Here is a 20,382-nt window from a genome sequence, read left to right on the forward strand (position 1 = left end):
CAAAAGCCTCAAACTGGTCTCACGGTCCCGCCACAAAATCCCTCAACGAAGACAAAAGCTGTGCTGCTACAGAGATGTCAATGTCACTTTTCTGTAGGTGCATGCTTGTAGCGTGTAACCGGTCAAGTATGACGTCCCAGAAATGTGCCATGAACACCATCTCTAAGGTGTCCAATTTAGCACATAGTCCAGCGGACTCAATTCGAGTATCTCTTATCTCATTATCATCATTGCACATACCACCGAAAGCCTCTCTAATGTGGGTGTAATTTCTCCACAGTGCCTTGGTTGATTCTGCCCGAGCACTCCACCGAGTACTGGACAGCGATTTTAATGTCAGTCTGACATCTGTCTTCCGAAAAACTTTCCCCCACCTGTGTGTGGATGAAGAGCAAAATGTGTACAGTGACTGCAACATGTAAAAAACAAAAACTCGTCAGCCTCTGGGCTACTGCTGTCTAAGGAGTTAACACTAACTAAGTTAAGTGAATGCGCTGTGCAAGGCACATACTCTATCAGAGGGTTTTTTTTGTTGCAGGTGGGCCTGTAGCCCATTGTATTTTCCTGACATGTTGCTTGCATTGTCATATGACTGACCTCTACAGTTTGAGAGGTCCAACCCAAGGCCCTCCACCATCAAAGTCACAGTCTGCTAAACTTTTACCAGTGTGGCTCTCAATTGGCTCAAAAGCCAGGAATCGCTCCATCACATTCCCACTGCTGTTAACAAACCGGAATATGAACGTCAATGGGTCCACATGTGACAGGTCTGGGTTGGAGTCAACAATTATTTACTACTCTGAGCCAAGAATGTCTGTGTGTCCCGTTCGTGACGTCACTCCACGTCGACCAGCCCCCCTCATTAATAATCATGAACAGGTTACGTCCTCCACATGGACACCCCCCCGCCATTAATAATAATTAGCGGGTGACATCACTCCACATGGGGGGGGGGCGAGGCACCTCCTCCCCTGTCCTCTGCGTCAACGTATATCCCTCACTATAATGTCAGAACCCTCACGTCACGCGATCTCTGTAACGCTATTGATACATAGATGTAAAAAGGACGTGATGATGAACAAGGGATTACAACCTTTAAATGAAATAAGTCTGTGTCACCGCGGCCTTACAAATTGCACTCGAATGGATGCAATGAATATCACGTCGTGGTCTGCTTTTCGCTTGCAAGTTTCAGATTTACTGCAATGCACCCGTCCTTGGACGGGCAAAAGCCAGGAATTCTTCGTAATTCCTGGCTCATTTGGACTGCACATTTGCAGTTAAATCGGGGAAATTACTGCAAGAAATCTGAAGGTGAAGGGACACCATGATAATCAGTCGAACACTGACCTTCCCTTGACCTTCACTTTACCTTCCCTTCTATCACTGACCTTCTCTTTGCTCCTTTTATGAATGAACTTCCATTTTACCTTCCCTTGACCTTCACTTTACCTTCCCTTTTATCACTGAGCACTGAACTTCCCCTTTACTGTGAGGGAAAAAAGTATTTGATCCCCTGCTGATTTTGTACGTTTGCCCACTGACAAATAAATGATCAGTCTATAATTTTAATGATAGGTTTATTTGAACAGTGAGAGACAGAATAACAACAACAAAATCCAGAAAAACGCATGTCAAAAATTGTTATAAATTGATTTGCATTTTAATGAGGGAAATAAGTATTTGACCCCCTCTCAATCAGAAAGATTTCTGGCTCCCATGTGTCTTTTATATGAGATTAGGAGCACACTCTGCACCATGGCCAAGACCAAAGAGCTCTCCAAAGATGTCAGGGACAAGATTGTAGACCTGCACAAGGCTGGAATGGGCGACAAGACCATCGCCAAGCAGCTTGGTGAGAAGGTGACAACAGTTGGTGCGATTATTCGCAAATCGAAGAAACACAAAAGAACTGTCAATCTCCCTCGGCCTGGGGCTCCATGCAAAATATCACCTCGTGGAGTTGCAATGATCATGAGAACGGTGAGGAATCAGCCCAGAACTACACGGGAGGATCCTGTCAATGATCAAGGCAGCTGGGACCATAGTCACCAAGAAAACAGTTGGTAACACACTACGCCGTGAAGGATTGAAATCCTGCAGCGCCGGCAAGGTCCCCCTGCTCAAGAAAGTACATATACATGCCCGTCTGAAGTTTGAATGATTCAGAGGACAACTGGGTGAAAGTGTTGTGGTCAGATGAGACCAAAATGGAGCTCGTTGGCATCAACTCAACTCGCCGTGTTTGGAGGAGGAATGCTGCCTATGACCCCAAGAACACCATCCCCACCGTCAAACATGGAGGTAAGAACATTATGCTTTGGGGGTGTTTTTCTGCTAAGGGGACAGGACAACTTCACCACATCAAAGGGACGATGGACGGGGCCATGTACCGTCAAATCTTAGGTGAGAACCTCCTTCCCTCAGCCAGGGCATTGCAAATGGGTCGTGGATGGGTATTCCAGCATGACAATGACCCAAAACACACGGCCAAGGCAACAAAGGAGTGGCTCAAGAAGAAGCACATTAAGGTCCTGGCCTAGCCAGTCTCCAGACCTTAATCCCATAGAAAATCTGTGGAGGGAGCTGAAGGTTCGAGTTGCCAAACACCAGCCTCGAAAACTTAATGACTTGGAGAAGATCTGCAAAGAGGAGTGGGACAAAATCCCTCCTGAAATGTGTGCAAACCTGGTGTCCAACTACAAGAAACGTCTGACCTCTGTGATTGCCAACAAGGGTTTTGCCACCAAGTACTAAGTCATGTTTTGCAGAGGGGTCAAATATTTATTTCCTCATTAAAATGTAAATCAATTTATAAAATTTTTTACATGCTTTTTTCTGGATTTTGTTGTTATTCTGTCTCTCACTGTTCAAATAAACCTACCATTAAAATTAGACTGATCATTTCTTTGTCAGTGGGAAAACGTACAAAATCAGCAGGGGATCAAATACTTTTTTCCCTCATTGTATCACCTATTTTAAAAAGATTAATTAAATATATTTTTTACAAAAAATCACCAAAGAACGTACAGAGGTTTAGTACCGGAGCGCGCAGGAAAGCTGACTGAGTGGGCGGCATAATCTTTGTGCGCAGAACTGGCGCCTGAGTCTGCGTCGTGCCGGGGTCTGACCACCATACGTAAGAAACTAAAACTAGTTTTAATTTAAAAATACAAGGCCCACTGAGCTCTGTAGCTCTTTTTCATAAACGACCTCGCAACAATTGATAGCTCAGCGCGAGTGTCTTATCATGTGGAAATGTATAGCAGCCAAATACTCAAAACGCATGTTGATTCTAAATGCGGAGAGAAAAACCAGAGGACCAGGAGAAAAATCCACGTGACCACAAGGGAAAAACATGCAAGCTTCAAGTATACAGCAGGCATCGTCAGGGGCGGGATTGAACCCACGACCTCCTGCATACCTGGCGAGGTAGTTAACATCTCGCCACCGCGACGCCCAATTGCCACTCCCATGGGTAATAACATGGTGGTGGCCATTGGCAACCTACCGCAAATGCGGATCGACGTAAGCAGAACCGACTTAAGTCGAGGACCGCCCAGGAAAAATTCAGTTTCGTGATTTCGTATTGGGGTGTCTGGCATAGAATGCTAAATTGTGGTGAGCTGGCGTGGAGCGCCATCTGGTGGATTAGTGGAGGTGGGGTACAGTTTTCCCCACATCCACAATGCTCTCCATAATGACTTTGGTGGCTCAGCTACGGCTGAGGAAACATTGCCTCAATGTGTTCATGTTCCAGAATGCGCTATCGTGTAGGATTGAGTGTGCGCGCATTGTGATTTCTCGTGAGCTTTGCGATACATTTCATGTTTCTGCCATGTGTATGAAACTGCACGAGTCCGGTGTAAACCCTGATGGTGGCCTGTCTGCAAAATAAAAACAAACCACCCTTACGGAGTGTGGTCACTAATGAGAGCCAATTTTGTGCCCGTGTGACTCCTTCCGCCATGCATACACAAGTGACCTGGCTGACCAAATGACAAGGAGTGATGCCGGAAATTAATTCTTAAGTTACGCATGCAATGACGCCCCTCTCTGGGACTTGTTTAAAATTGTTGTCACTACACTAATAAGGCACTCGCGTTCAGTGCATGCAGAATGCTGATACGACTGTAATAAAGGACTTCGCCACGCACTGCTTGGTCTCCGTCACTCTTTATTCGGGCTAACACCCGCACCCCGCTGGTCCCGACACCGGACCAGCCGCTCCTCGCGACGCGCCCCGCACGCGCTCTTCCGTCAGTCTCTCCAACTCCCCCCCCCCCCGCTCCGCACACCGCTGGCCGAAGCCCCATCAGCCACGTGGCTGATGGCGCGGCGGCCACCCAACGTGGTCCCGCTTCTTCACTCCAACAACTGACCCGGAGCCCTTCCGGGCTCCCACCTATATCCCCTTTACCACGTGATCCTGTCTCCTCCCCTTCCGGACCGTCAGATCCGGCCTTCCCATAGCGCCTTGCTGGCTCCACCCCCGTTCACCTCGCTTCCGATTGGACCCGAGGTGAACGGCGGGCCCTCCCATATGCCCCCATACTGGGCTCCGCCCCCCTATACCCCGGGCCGTATGATTGGGCCAGAGCCCAGCAGCGAACCCCATTTACGCTCGCATTACACGACCTCCCCCACCAGCACGAGCGAATCTACACATCGTGTGGCTCCAAACTCCTCCGGGATGTCTTCACCACGCAGGGGTCTTGGTCAGGTTCATGCAGACAAAGTATCGCTCACACACCTTTGCTAGAGTGTTCACCTCACACGTTCCCAAAAGATATAGGAATGCCCAAAAGGCAGGTTATGAAGTTTGTACGACGACTCAGGGTCAACGTGGGAAATCGGGTGGCATTACCATGGGTGAGTTTGTGTGATGGCACTCGGTAAGGACATAAATTGGGGTGAGGTGAAGCATGGCAGAGCAAATGCCTCAATGTGGAAATGTTGACCGCCTTCCACTCGTGTTGTCAATGGATGGCTTTTTTTAACTCTGAGTTTAGGGTATCAGGGGTAGATTATGCTTGAGGGTCACAGACAATCAAATTAGTATTCTTTTCACGGAGGCCACACAAATGCAATCTGGCAGGAATGAGGCACTTGGAAGGTCAAATGGGGAGAAACAAACATGGCAAGACAAATTTGCAGGTGCAGTGATTGTTTAGCATCTTGTAGCCTTCACTCAGTTCCTGAAAAAGAGCTGTATAGCTCATTGGGTCTTACCTGGTAGAACAAAAAATTGTTTAAAGTGTATGTGTAGTGAGTTCTCAGGGAGACAGACGACGTAGTTGAGGCACACTCTTTTATTTAACAAAAAGGCGGTAACAATACTTGAAGGGGTAACGGCTCCTTCACCCGTACTCAATGGGAACACCTCTAGCACTATTCTCTGACTGTCCTATTCCCAGTCCTCCGCTATGAGTGCTAGGGGAGGCTATCTGATCCGGCCCTGGTCAAGCACGGATCGAGGCACCCAGCTAACCAGACCGTGCTCTTACAAGAGCAGCGGTCCTGGAGCTCTTGGGGCCGCGCCACTGGCTTGCCCTGCTTGGCCCTGACAGGACAGCGAGCCAGGGGAGTTCCAGGGCCTATTCTGCCGGTCTTCAGTCTTCACTGGTAAGCTTCTAACACACTGGCCTCGAGCCCTCTGGCTCCCCACCTTTTATGGGAATCCTCTCCGAGGGGCGGGGCTATGGGGGATCACAGCGCCCCCATGGCCCCCCAGGGTTAACCGATGCGGACGTGGATGTAGACACCCGTGTGTGGGTGCAGACACCCTTGTGTTTCTGTCCGCCTTTCTCCCCGTATCAACCCCTACATCACCCCCCCCCCCCCCACCGCCTGTACAGCCCGCAGCCGTCCCGGCTGCAAAAAAAAAACCCCAAAAAGCCAACAACAATAAAGACGTAACACAGTCAACATGTGTGTGCCTCGTAACAATAACAAGGGTAACAAAAACAACCGAGGGTCCCCTATAAATACCCCAACATGCGAAAACATATGTACAGAGTGTGATTTCCCAGTCTCTGGACCCCTGAAGGCGGAACAGTTAGCAGCGGATCAGAGGTTGGCGGTGAACCCGCCCTCCAGGAGTCAGTGGACCCCCCACATGTTCGGCCATAGTTGTGAGGAGAGGAAGCATGTGGCGCAAAGAACGGCTTCAACCGTGAAGGGTGGACGAACCACCGGCGCTTCCCCCTCTTAATGCAAACACATTGGGGCCGCACAACCTGCACAATTTTCACAGGGCCCCTCCATGGTCGCAACAGCTTAGACGAGGTAGCCAATGGCACCTGGGGACAGTGCAGCCATGCTCTGTCGCCCGGGTGCCATTCGTGCGTGTGCGACTGGCGCAATCTCAACTTTTCATACGCCTTCTGGCGAGAGCCAGAGTTTTGAATAGCCGCCTCCCGTGCCTCAGCCAACTTGAGGATATTAAATTTAACATGGTCAGCCAATTTGGACTTAGCATGCGGTGTGGAAACGCGCAGCTGGGTCGCGACAGGCAGGTCAACTTCGCGGCCATACATTAAAAAAAATGGCGAGAATCCGGTCGCCACGTGAGGAGCCATCCTGTAGGCCTGTAGGCTGCCAGAACCCCCGGGATCTGAAGGTCCCAATTGGTTTGGGACTCAGATACCTGGTGGGACAGCATGGACGTAATAGTCCTATGCAGGCGTTCTACCATCCCATCCGTTTGTGGGTGGTATGGGGAGGTACGAATTTTCTTCGTACCGAGAAGCTCGCACACCTCGTGTAAAAGGGAACTAGTGAAGTTCTTTCCCTGATCGGTCAACAACCGTTCCGGAGCGCCCTTGTTGAGGACATGCCCTGGACAAAAGCCTCCGCAACGGCTGCTGCCGACTGGTTGGCGAGGGGCCAAGCCATAGACCATCACGTGAAATATTCCACGCCAACCAGTAGGTACTTATTACCCCTAGGCGTGGAAGGAAACGGCCCCAAAATATCAAGAGCAATGAGCTCATTAACCCGGGTGACCGAAATAGACTGGAGCGGTGGGCTGGCTCCCCTTTCTGGTGGCTTCCGTTGAACACACTGGGTACAGGACTGCAAGAGATCATCCGCATCCCTTACCATGCCCGGCCAAAAGAAATTCAGCTGGAGCATGGCAAGGGTTTTGTGGGTGCCCAGGTGCAGGAGCCGCTCATGAGCAGCCCATACAGCCTTACCCCTCAACGTGGAAGGCACCACCAGCCTGTGGCGGCGGATCGTCCCATCCCAATGCATGAGGAGGCCCTGGCACAACCCCCATGAGTCAACGCCCGACCTCCCCTGACCAGATTCCCCTGCGCGACGCCGTAGCGCCAGGAGGGAAGTATCCTCCATTTGGAGGCGCCGCCCCACTCCGCACCTGACAACCCCAGTAGGCACAACGCTCGAAGGTGCCTCAGTGGCGGCAGCAAGGACCCGATCATGGCCGTCGCTCGTAGATTTGCAGCGCTCCGAGCCCAGGAGACAAGTGCAATCCGAAGTGGCTGGCAGGCGCGACAGGGCATCGACATTAGTGTGGCGAATCCCCTTGCGATATGCTGTTTCAAAATCGAAATCCTGAATGATCTCCAGCCATCGGGATAATTTCCCCGATGGCTGGTCAACACGCAAGGCATACTGCAGTGCCGCATGATCTGTACGGACGGTGAAATGCCGACCGTACAGATATGGCCGGTACTGTTGAATAAAAAACACAATAGGCAACAGTTCACGGCGGGTGACACAGTATCTTTGCTCGGCAGCAGACAATACTCTACTACCGTAAGCCACTACGCGCTCCATATCTCCAACAACTTGGGAAAGCATGCCCCCAATCTCTGTATTGCTCGCGTCCGTGTCGAGCAAGAAAGGTTTAGAAAAATCGGGGTAACTCAACGGCGGGGCCCCCACCAAGGCATCCCGAAGAGAGTTAAAGGCAGCCTCCTCTTCCGGTCCCCAATGAAACTTCACTCCCTTTGCCGTTAGGGCATGTAACGGCTTAGCGATGGAAGCGAACTCTGCGACAAACCGCCGGTAATATGAAGCAAAACCGATGAAACTCCTAACCTCCCCCACCGCGCATTTTGAGAAAGACGGCCCAAAGCCTATTAAGATGTTCCTCGAATGTCTTACTAAATACGATCACGTCGTCTAGGTAAATTAAACAAACGTCCCATTGCAAGCCAGAGAGAACCAATTCCATTAGGCGCTGGAACTTTGCAGGAGCTGAGTGGAGCCCCATAGGCAAATTATTAAATTGGAAGAGGCCGTGCGGCGTTCGAAAAGCCATTTTCGGCTTTGATTTGTCATCCAAAGGGAGTTGCCAAAACCCTGACAGCAAATCCGAGGTGGAGAAGAATCGTGATCCAGCCAGGGCATCCAGAGATTCGTCCATTCGAGGAAGCGGGTAAGCATCGGCCACCGAGATTTTATTTAAACGCCTAAAATCAACGCAGAACCTTAGGGACCCATCGTGCTTTTTGACTAACACTATAGGTGCACCCCAAGGGCTGGTTGAGGGCGAAATAATGTCAGAAGCCAGCATGTCATCTACAGCCGATTTGACATGATCCTTTTTGGCGGGACTTAACCGAAAAGGATTTTGGCGGATAGGAGCATTGTCACCGGTGTCAATATGGTGGTGCAGCAATTTTGTACATCCGATATCATATTTGTTCTTACTAAAGACGTCCGAAAATTCTCGCAAAAGGGTACGCAATTTAGCACGTTCTGAGTCAGATAGGTCAGGTGTCTCAGCACAAAGCGCCTCCAGCCAACTCTCGTCATGGTCTGACTGCAGTTGCGGCTGAGAAGAGGTGGCCACCTGGCCAATGATCGGCATTTCCGCAGGTACCGGAATCGCGTGTGCGAACACGGTTCCCTGGGAAACCACAACATGAACAAGAAAACATCTTAAAGTGACTATGTGCAAACAGAAAATCCAAGAAAAGACAGCAAAATATTGGCGAAAAAGCACCGTACACCAACACTGTGTACAAAAATCCCAGTGGGATGCAAGTCAAACAACAACAACCACAAGACAACTTAGATTAAGGCCATCAATCTAACTCTGTACTACAACAAAGAAACATGGCCAAACCGAAAAACTTTTCCAAAATCACCAAAATAAAGCCATAAAAGCAATGAAACAGTGATCATAGGAACTGTGACCGAATTTTCACAATAAACGACGTAAACAACATGTATTACCAAACTCTGCAGCCATAGCTGGCTGCATGAGTCGCTCCACAACAGCAGGAGCATCAGTCGGAGTGTCAACATTTTTCAATGCACCTTTAAGATCAGCACACTAAATCAAAACACAGATCATACTTTGCAGCGATCATCTGGAGCAAAACATTGTATTTTAGGCACCGGTAGTAAAGGTAGAGAGCCCAGTGGATTTGTATAGGGGCGGAGGTGCGGGGAGCAGTGTGGTAGCTTATAAGTGAAGCGTGCAGACGCATTTAGGATCTGTTGGTAGTGGAGTGAATGCGTAGGCTGGGAGACCGAGTAGGAGAGAGTTGCTGCTGTAGTCTAACCAAGGGAAGACGAGTGTGAGTGTATCGGTAGTTTGGCAGTGGACTGAGTGATGAGAGGGCTAATTGTGAGAATGTTGATAAGGTGTAATTAGGCCTCGGCAAGGTAAGGTAATTTACCTTTTTTACCGGGTAAAAGGGTAAAGGTGTCGACATGCCAAGGGGTAAGGTAAAGGGTAGGGTAAAGGTAGCTCGGAAGAATTACCCGGTAGGGTAAAGGTAGCGCGAAGTATTACCCGGTAAATACGGTACCTAGTTTACCACTAAAAGCTCCGTGGCGCAGTCCGTGGCCTCCATTTAATAAGTAATATTTTTTAAAAACTTTTTTAAAAACACGCTTTTATTAAATGTACTCGTCATGGCAGAACTCCACGACTCCAGGAAGTGGCCCTGAAGCTTGCCACAACGTAAGGGACCGTGGCCAATTACAGCCAACGTCAGCTGAGCGTGGACAATTAGACCCAAGCTGAAACATAACATATAAAAAAAGGATTTTATGATAGAATATAGTGTTGTCATCAGTATGACATAAGTATACCAAGTTTGCAGTCGATACCACATTAGGAAGTGGGTAAAAATTCAGTTACAAGATTTGAGGATACAACAACGACGACAACGACAACAGCAAGCGTGTAAAATTGGAATCATCAAGAGTATCCTATATGAATAAAGCGCTCTGCCCAGCATTTACCGTTATAAACCTTGTTCATGTGTAGTTCCCTAGTAATTACCCTGTAATCGGATAATTTATATGGGGTAAGGGTAAAAGGTAGGGTAAAAGGTAGGCTCGTTGCTTTTTGCCTTTTACCTTACCTGCTAAAGGGTAAAAGGTAGGGTAGAGTGATTGTATTGTGGTAAGGTAAAAGGTAGGGTAAAAATAGGCTCGTTGTTTTTACCTTTTAACTTTTACCTTACCTTGCCGAGGCCTAGGTGTAATCGACAGCTGTGGGTGATGGCGGATATGTGAGAGGCGAGGGGGGAGGAAGGAGTCAGAGAGAACGCCGAGGGTGTGGGCAGACGGGCCGGGGGGTGAGCGAGAAGCGTGGGGGGGGGGGGAGATGATGGTGGTGGTGGAGGGGGGGGGGATGATGGTGGGGGTGGTGGTGGTGGAGGGGGGGGGAGATGGTGGTGATAGTGGAGGGGGGGAGATGATGGTGGAGGGGGGGGATGGTGGTTGGTGGAGGGGAAAGAGCAGCTGGGCTTTAGAGGGGTTGGTGGCAAGGAAGTGAAGCGACATCCAAGAGTGGAGGGAGGTGAGGCCGGCTGAAATACGAGAAGAGAGGGCTGGAGTGAAAGTGGAGAAAGAGAAGAATATTTGGATGTTGTGGGCAAAGTTGTTTAATGTTTAAGGTTTGGCAAGTGTACAAGATGACATTCACTGGAGAGGTGGAGCGATGCAATAGTCTCGTGCAGGTGCTACAGGTGGATTGTTGCATCGCAGGATCATGAGGGATGGAGACAGCTTGGGCAGGCCTTCATCCAGCACTGGATTGATCAAGGCTGATAAATGACTTACGGGTACATGAGGTACATGATGGTGGTTAAGATAGAGATGGCAATGGTGGTGACAGAGATGGCAAAAGATAATAATGAAGATAGGCCTGCTGATGATTAAGTGGCTGAAGATGTTAACGAGGGTGGGTAGTAAGGAGAGTACCGAGCTGTCGTGTTGCTCCAAGAGGGATTTTGGTCGTCGTGAAGTCGCCCCACGCCTATCCCGACTCTCCTCACCCACCACTGCTGTGCATGCACACTCGCCCCCTTCCAACACCCCCAACGACAACTGCTGTCCACCATTAAGTGGCGGTGGCAGACATTAACCATGGTGTTCGTGACACGTGAAGTGTCCTGACTGTACCGACGTCCTGCAATTTATGCACCCAGCGCTCCACTCCCTGCAAGCATCGCTCCTCTGCCCTCGACTGTTATTGGAGGGCGACTCCAATGACAGTGCCAGTCAGCGACAAGTCCAATCGGCTCCACATCCTGTACCGTATAAGCCTGGCTCGTTTACAGCCCATGCCACGTGCATTCACAGCCCCTCCATCCAGCCAAAGAGAAGCTAATTTCTGCAACATCTACAACATCATCCACATGCAGCAGCAGCGTTAGGGCAGGGGCACGGGGCAGCGCAGTAGCAAAGGGCAGGACACGACTGGGCCAGGGGGATGGGCAGGGGGCAGGTGTAGGGGGCAATAAAGGAGAGGAGGGAAGGGCAGGGTTTAGAGTAGGGTAGAGGGTAGGAGGCGGGGAGGGCAAGGCTGGGTGGGGGAGTGCAGGGAAGAGCAGAGATGAACAGACAGGGCAGTAGAGGGCAGTAGAGGGCAGTAGAGGGCAAGGCTGGGTGGATGGGTGGGTGAGTGAGTGGATGGGTGGGTCAGTGAGTGCGCAGGTGAGTGGGTAATTGAGTGAGTAGGTATATGAGTGAGTGGATGAGTGGATAGATGGATGGGTGGGGGAGTGGATAGGTAATTAAGTGTGCGGGTTAGTGGGTGAATACTCTACCACCCAGTACTCACCCACCCACCAACTCACTTTACCACCCAACTACTAACCAATCCACTTACTCACTCTACCACCAACCAACTCACTCTACCAACAACCCACCTACCAACGCACTCAACCACCCAGCAGCCAACTTACCCACCTACCAACTCACTCTACCACCCACCCACCCACCCACTCACTCTACCACCCACCCACCCACTCACTCTACCACCCACCAACTCACTCATACCACCCGGTGCGCTAACCGCTGTGCCACCGCTCACACACAGTGGACGGCCAATTCGGAGTCCCCCCTCCCTCTAGGTCGACTCACCATAAAAAGAGAAAACGAGTATCCGATGCGGTGGGTGTGTAGAGCATCAGCACTAGGGGAAACAAAGGCGGCCGGGCATGAGGGCGGCAGAGGTGCTGGTGTACACCCAAACCACCACTCATTGCAGGCACTTGCACCAGCAGCCTACACGGGGGAGCTTTGCCTTTGTATCAGTGCGTCGTGAAGTGGTCCAATCTGCAACAACATCAACACCAAACATCACCAACATCAACATTATCAACATGATCATCACCAACATCATCAACATCATTACCATCAATATCACTCACTCAACCATTCATCCACCCACTCACTCTACCACCCATCCACCCACCAACTCACTCTACCAACCACCCACACACTCACACCCACCTACAAACTCACTCTACCACCCACCTACCCACCAACTCACTCTACAACCCACCCATTCACCCACCAACTCATTCTATCACCAACCAACTCACCCACCCACGAACTCACTCTACCACCCAGCCACCCACTTACACACTAACCAACTCTCTACCACCCAGCCACTTACCCACCCACCAACTCACTCTACCACCCTGTGCGCTAACCGCTGTGCCACCGCTCCTCGCACACACACACAGTGGACGGCCAATCCGGAGTCCCACCTCCCTCTAGGTCGACTCAGCCTTAAAAAAGAAAACGAGTATCCGGTGTAGTGGTTGTGTAGAGAATCAGCACTTGGGGAGACAAAGGCGGCCGGGCATGAGGGCAGAAGATGTGCTGGTGTACATCCAAACCACCACTCATTGCAGGCACTTGCCCTGGCAGCCTACACGGGGGAGCTCTGCCTTTGTCTCAGTGCGTCGTGAGGTAGTCTAATCTGCAACAACATCAACATCAAATACCATCATCATCAACATCATCAAGGTTATTATCATCAACATTATCAACATGATCGTCATCATCACCAACATCACTAACTCAACCATTCACCCACCCACTTATTCAGCCACTCACTCTACCACCCACCCACCAACTCACTCTACCACCCACCCACACACTCACCAACTCACTCTACCACCCATGCATTCACCCACCTACCAACTCACTCTACCCACCCAACCACTCACCAACCCACCAACTCATTCTATCACCAACCCACCCATTCACCCACCAACTCATTCTATAACCCACCCATTTATTCATCCACCAGCTCAATCATTTACTCACTCATCCACTCATTCACTCACCAACCTACTAATTCAGTCACCCCCAAACCCACCGACCCACCCACTCATTCACTCATCCACCCACCAACTCACTCAACCACCCAACCACTCACCCACCCACTCATTCAGTCTATCCCAAACCCTCCAGGTGGTGTGGAGGACGTGCCAGAGGTAGAGGAGGTGGCGTGGAGGAAGGAGGAGGTGGCATGGAGGAGCAGGTGGAGGTGGAAGGAGGTGGCGTGGAGGAGGTGGTGTGGAGGAAGGAAGAAAGAGGTGGTAGTGGCGGTGCAGTTACTTGATCATTCTCCTCTGGGCCCCCACTGATGTTGAAGGGGAGTGGGAGAGGCAACCGAGACCAACCGCAGCGCCTCCGTTCCTCCATCGTATCCGGTGGGTTTGGGAGTGACTGTGTCTCCTGCCCCCTGACCGCACGTAAACAATACAAGTATTTTCTACACACCCCATCAGTCGCACGAGCCTTGTCTTGCTGTGAGCGTGAAATGTGAACCAGGCGACTCTCTGCGCCGGTTTCCACATTCAGGGTCTCATCAGCAGCAGTAGCAGGGCCAGGCTCTTGCTTGTACTCATGATGGTGAACTGCCCCAGATGTTCATAGACAGGGACAGGTTCCCACATTCAGTGTCTCATCAGCAGCTTGAACCACAGTTGGTGAACAAGCCCAGATGTTCATAGACAGGGATAGGTTCCCACATCATACTATACACACACCATAATATACACACAATAATATACACTAAACACACCATACCATACATAATACTATACACACCAAACTATACAACATATCATACTATCGACAACATACCATACACTATACTGTACACAATATACACACAATACAAAAGACAACATACCATACCCACAATAATATAGACAACATACCATACACAATGCGATAGACAGCATACCATACACATGATACAGTACACACTATACACACAATACTATGGGCAGAATAACATACCGGATACTGTATACACCGGACTATACACAACATATTTACAGTACAAAATACTGTACACACTATACACCCCTACTATACACACCATGCTATACACAACACTATCCACGAAATGCCATACTATACACACAACACTATACACACCATGATATACACACAATACCATACACAATACTATACAGACCATACCATACACAATACCATATACACCATACTATACACACACTACTAGACTATACACACAACACTATACACACCATACTCTCCACACAATACTAAACACACTATACCATACACACCATGCTATACACAATACTATACACCCCCACTACACACACAATACTTTAAACACCATACTATACAAACCATGGTATGCACACGATACCATACACACCATACGATACAAACAATACTATACAGACAATACTGTAAACACCATACTATACACACCATGCTATACACACAATACTATCCAAACAATACTATAACACACACGAGTGCTGTTAGCGAGCATCAGCACCTATTAAGGTTACCGGCACTGTGGCAGACTAGGGGGTTGGAGTCTAGCAACCACGCCCGACCGCCTTTGTCTCCCAAGTGACGATGTTTACACACCGCACCAGGTACTTATTTAAGGCTGAGTCGACCTAGGGGAGGCACAGGACCGGTTGAGATAACCGCGACACCACCGCTCCCCACATACAGACACACAACAACCGCCATGTGTGTCGACACACACATGGAAACACACAGAGAAACACAGAGACACACAGAGACACACATAGATACACACACAAAGACACACAAACACGGAGACACACACAGAGACACACATACACAGAGACAGACACACACAGAGAGACAGACACACATAGACACACGCAGAAACACAGACACACACAGAGAAACACAGAGATACACACAGAGACACACAAACACACCGACAGACACACGCACATGGAAACACAGAGACACACAAACACAGAGACACACACACAGAGACAGATACACACAGAGAAACACACAGAGAAACACACACAAACACACACATAGACATGCACTGAGACACATACACACACAGAGGGGGTGGGTGGCCAGCACCACGCCCGCCCGCCACTCTGGCCGCCTTTGTCTCTCCCCCAGTGCTGGCGATGTTGACCATACACCGTGGCATCGGGTTACCCATTTGAGGCTGAGTCGACCTAGAGGGGGAGGCCCTCCACCGCCACAAAGCCGACGGCGACCGCCGTGAGAATCGAATTTGGCGCCTCGCACCTCGCAAACCGGAAGTGGCGGCGGGGGATGGGGGCGGGGGGCGAGGCGGGGCAAAACGCTGCGACGTAATAGACTTGGGGGCGGGGTTACGTGACGTAGCGGGGCAGCGTCGTTCATAACTCTGGACGCGTGCGAATCAGACGACAGCCCCTTTACCTTGTTCTCTTCATCGTCGTCGTGATCCAAGCGATAACACTCGAAGAAGTGAGTACGTGAATCTGAGTTGGTGTTGTGAGTCTGTGTTGATGTTGTGAGTCTGAGTCTGTGTTGATTGTGTGAGTCCGTGTTGATGTTGTGAGTCTGTGTTGATGTTGTGAGTCTGTGGTTGATGATGTAAGTCCGTGGTGATGAGATGAGGCCATGTTGTGGGCTCTTGATAAGGATAATGAGTCCGTTATGTGAGTCTGTGTTGATTAGATGAGTCCATGTTGATTATGTAAGTCTATATTGATGATGTGAGTCTGTGGTGACGATTTAAGTCTGTATTGACAATGAGAATCCGTGTTGATTATGTGAGTCCGTATTGATAATGTGAGTCCGTGTTGATGATGTGAGTCCGTATTGATAATGTGAGTCCGTGTTGATGATGTGAGTTCGTATTGATAATGTGAGTCCGTGTTGATGATGTGAGTCCGTATTGATAATGTGAGTCCGTGTTGATGATGTGAGTCTGTATTGATAATGTGAGTCTGTATTGATGATGTGACTCTGTGGTAATGAGGTTAGTCCGTGTTGTGAATCTCTCCACCACCCCCTACCACTCTCCACACAGACAACTGCTTGAGAGACTCCTTGCGATCTACACATCAAAACAACGCTACTCCGAGATTCAACGCCATGGCGGTACACGTGGCCCTCTCCACTTGACTTACTAACACCAACACCACCAGCACTTAAAAATACTACCCACACTTTCGAACACCACCCACACTTACGAACACCACCCACACTTACGAACACCACCCACAATTATAACCACCATTCACACTTACAAACACCACCCACACTTACAAACACCACCCACACTTCCGTATGTGTGTATGTATGCGTATATATACATATGTGTCTGTATGTGTGTATGTATACGTGTATGTACATGTGCGTGTGTATGTGTGTGTATGTGTGTATGTGTGTATGTGTGTCTGTGTGTATGTACAGTCTGGCAAAAAAAACCCACAAAAACAACCCCCTACCTCTCCGGACGGGCAACGTTGTCGTGGACAGTGCTGTGGGGGGGAGGGCCAATTCCAATTGGCCTTTCCCCTCAGGGCGTTTGTGACCACCACAGCGGCTAAATGGGGGCTCTGGACGGATGCGAGGGGCTGATAACCCCTCAACCTTCAATAAATTACCACTAAACCACGTGAAAAATATCTAATTAACAAGATTGTGCTGGAGGCTCCGGGGGGACAGGCATCTATGACGTGTCCTGGCCAAACCCCATCTGGCTGAGCCAGGAGATTGAATCTTTACCCTCAGGGCTCCTCCAGAAACAACAAAAAGCCACTACGTGTGGCCACGTGGAATGTTCGAACCCTCACTGCGGAGGAGAGGCTGCCACTCCTCCGTCGGGAGCTGGACCGGTACCACCTGGATCTCTGTGGCATTCAGGAGGTTCGGTAGACCGGCTCTGGCTCCTGCCACCATGAGGGGTGGACAGTCCTCTACTCAGGGCAGGAGACTGCCAAACAACAGGGTGTGGCTCTTCTTCTGAACAAAAGAATGAAGGGCACGTGGGAGCATGGCGGTGAGGTGTGGGAAAATGTAAACCCCATGCTACTTTGGGCTCGCCTTCCCATCAACTGGAGGTGAGGAGTGGTGGTCGTGGTTACTTATGCCCCCACCGAAGATGAACATCCGTGGAGAAATGCAGGCAAGGCCGATGAGTCAGATGCCTTCTATGACCTCCTGTCACAGGTGCTGGCTAAAGTGGCCCCTCGGATAGAGTCATCTTGTTGGTTGACTTCAATGCCCGAGTTGGTCATGATGCTGGCACCTGGTTTGGAGTGATTGGAAGGCATGGGCCAGATCAGCTCAATAACAACGGTAGGAGGCTGCTATATTTTTGTGCAGCCCATGGGCTTGTAATTACCAGCACGCTGTTCCGGCATCGGCACATCCACACAACATCATGGATGCATGCCAGGTCCAAGCAAGAACATCTGCTGGACTACATAGTGACAGACCAGCGGATGTGAGCCCATGTCCTTGACACCAGGACCTACCGTGGAGCTGATCTGCCCTCTGACCATCGACTTGTCATCTGTAAGATGCGCCTGCCATTCTTCCACTCCGGTGGTGGGTGTACACCCAGGACCCCATTCCAACCTAAGGTGGCCTGGTCCCAGCTAGCTGATGGAAGTTGCAAGCGAGAATTTCATCATCGCTTGCAGCTGGGGTTGGCATCATCCCCCACTCCTCCTGATGTCGAGGATAAATGGGCGAGGTTTAAGACTGTGACTCATGCAGCTGCAATGGCTGTTTTTGGTATGCGGTCCAGACCTCCCCAGCGACCCTGGCTGACAGAGGAGGTGTTCAGGATGGTTGAGAAAAAGCAACAGGCCCACTCTCATCGGCTACAGAATCCTACGTCAAGAATGAGGAGGCTTACCACAGCCTTTGCTCGGAGGTTCGGAGAGCCATGAGGCGCTGCAAGGATGGGTGGTGGTCACGGGTTGCTGAGGAGATGGAGTCTTCCTCAATGGCCCTCTATTTAACTCCAAAAATGTAACCTGCAGCGCCACACCTATTACCATTAGGGGAAAGAACGGTGATCCAATCTTTGACCCCCAGGAACAGGTTTGCAGATTTGCTGAGCATTTCTGTGAGGTCCTGGGGGAGGGGGAATCTCTCAGCCTGGAAAACATCATGGGACAAAATGGGGATGACCCTGCTGAGGCTGCGGTGCCTCAAATATTGGAGGAGGAAGTCACTCCCTGTGAGTGGCTGGCTGAGGTGCCATCCGTTGAGGAAGTACTGAGACCAGGAAAGGCACCGGGCAGAGATGATCTCCCAAGCTAAATGCTGAGGGAGGGTGGCGTTTGTGCACAGACTGCCCTACATGACATCATAACAACAGTCTGGGCCACTGGACAGGTCCTGCAGGATTGGGAGATCATCTCTGCCCAGTTAAGAAGGGGGACTGCACAGTCCCTAACAACTACAGGGGCATCTCACTCCTCAGTGTGCCGGAAAAGGTCCTGGCAAGGATTATTCAACATCGCCTTGCTAGGCACGCTGAGGAGAGGCTTGTGGAGCCCCAATGTGGTTTCAGGAAAGGGCGGTCCTGCACAGATGCCATATTTTCTGTCCGTAGAGAATCCAACAAGACCTACATCTCTGCTTAATTGACCTGGTCAAGGCCTATGATACCATCAGTAGGCCTGGGCTCTGGGTTGTTCTTCGTGCTTTCGGAGTCCCTGACCCTCTGCTCACGATCATTAAGGACCTTCATGATGGTGAGCAGGCCCGGGTAAAACTACATGGCTGGGAGTCAGAGCCATTCCCTGTTCACCTGGGGGTACGACAGGGATGTCCTCTGGCTCCAACATTATTTAACATCTATTTCGACCAAGTAGTTCATGAAGCCTTCAGTAGCTGTACCGGAGAATTTTCCATCTGGTACAGATACAATGGGAGGCTGATCGATGCCCGGTTGCGGTCAAGGGATGGCTCCCTATTGGCAAACCACGTTATGTATGCCAACGGCAGCTAACTCAGAGGAGGAGTTGGAGGCGCTGCTGCTGAAACTGGAGTGTGCCACTAAGAGGTGGGGCCTTACGATCAGCCCCACCAAAACGAAGCACCTGCCTGGGTATTTGTGCCATTGGGCACTCCACCCCCACAACTTCCAATCAGTGATGGGGTAGTTGTGGAGAGAGTGGAGAGTTTCCCATACCTGGGCAGTGTGCTTATGACCGGCTCCGGTTTAACAGCAGAGGTCTCACTCCAAATCAGTCGAGCGGCATTATCTTTTCATCGGTTGCGTAACGCTGTGTGGAAGCTATCTGGTCTGTCACTCTTCACAAAGCTTCGGGTCTTCTCGGCCACAGTCATTCCCTCCCTTCTCTACGCTTGCGAAACGTGGACCCCCCCTAATGGAACATCTTCGCCGGTTAGAAACATTTAAGCTGGCCTGCCTACGATCAATCCTGAATTTAACCAGGCTGAATTGTGTGAAGAGCTCACAAATCCTCGAAAGATCTGGACAAAGTCCCATCGGTGAGCACCTCCGGCAAGCAAGACTGCGTTGGCTGGGCCATGTAGCCCACATGCCCAATCACCGCATGCCCAAACAGCTTTTGTTTGGCCGGATCGAGGGGGCTAAACGGGCACGGAACGGGCTAGAGAATAGATGGAGTGACGTGGTACAGGAGGATATGGAGCTGAGTGGACTTGCCGATGACTGGTGCCAGCGGTGTCAAGATCGGGCCTCTGTGGAGGAGGCTCGTGAAGGACGCTACTGGGCAGTTGGAGGCAGTCGCCCTCCAACAACAGAGGGCAGAGGAGCGACGCTCACAACAAAAAGCGGAGCGCCGGGTGGCTAAAGCACAGCAAGTTGGCACAGTA

This window comes from Lampetra fluviatilis, chromosome 22, assembly GCF_964198595.1.
Source record: "Lampetra fluviatilis chromosome 22, kcLamFluv1.1, whole genome shotgun sequence".
In the NCBI taxonomy this organism is placed as follows: domain Eukaryota; kingdom Metazoa; phylum Chordata; class Hyperoartia; order Petromyzontiformes; family Petromyzontidae; genus Lampetra; species Lampetra fluviatilis.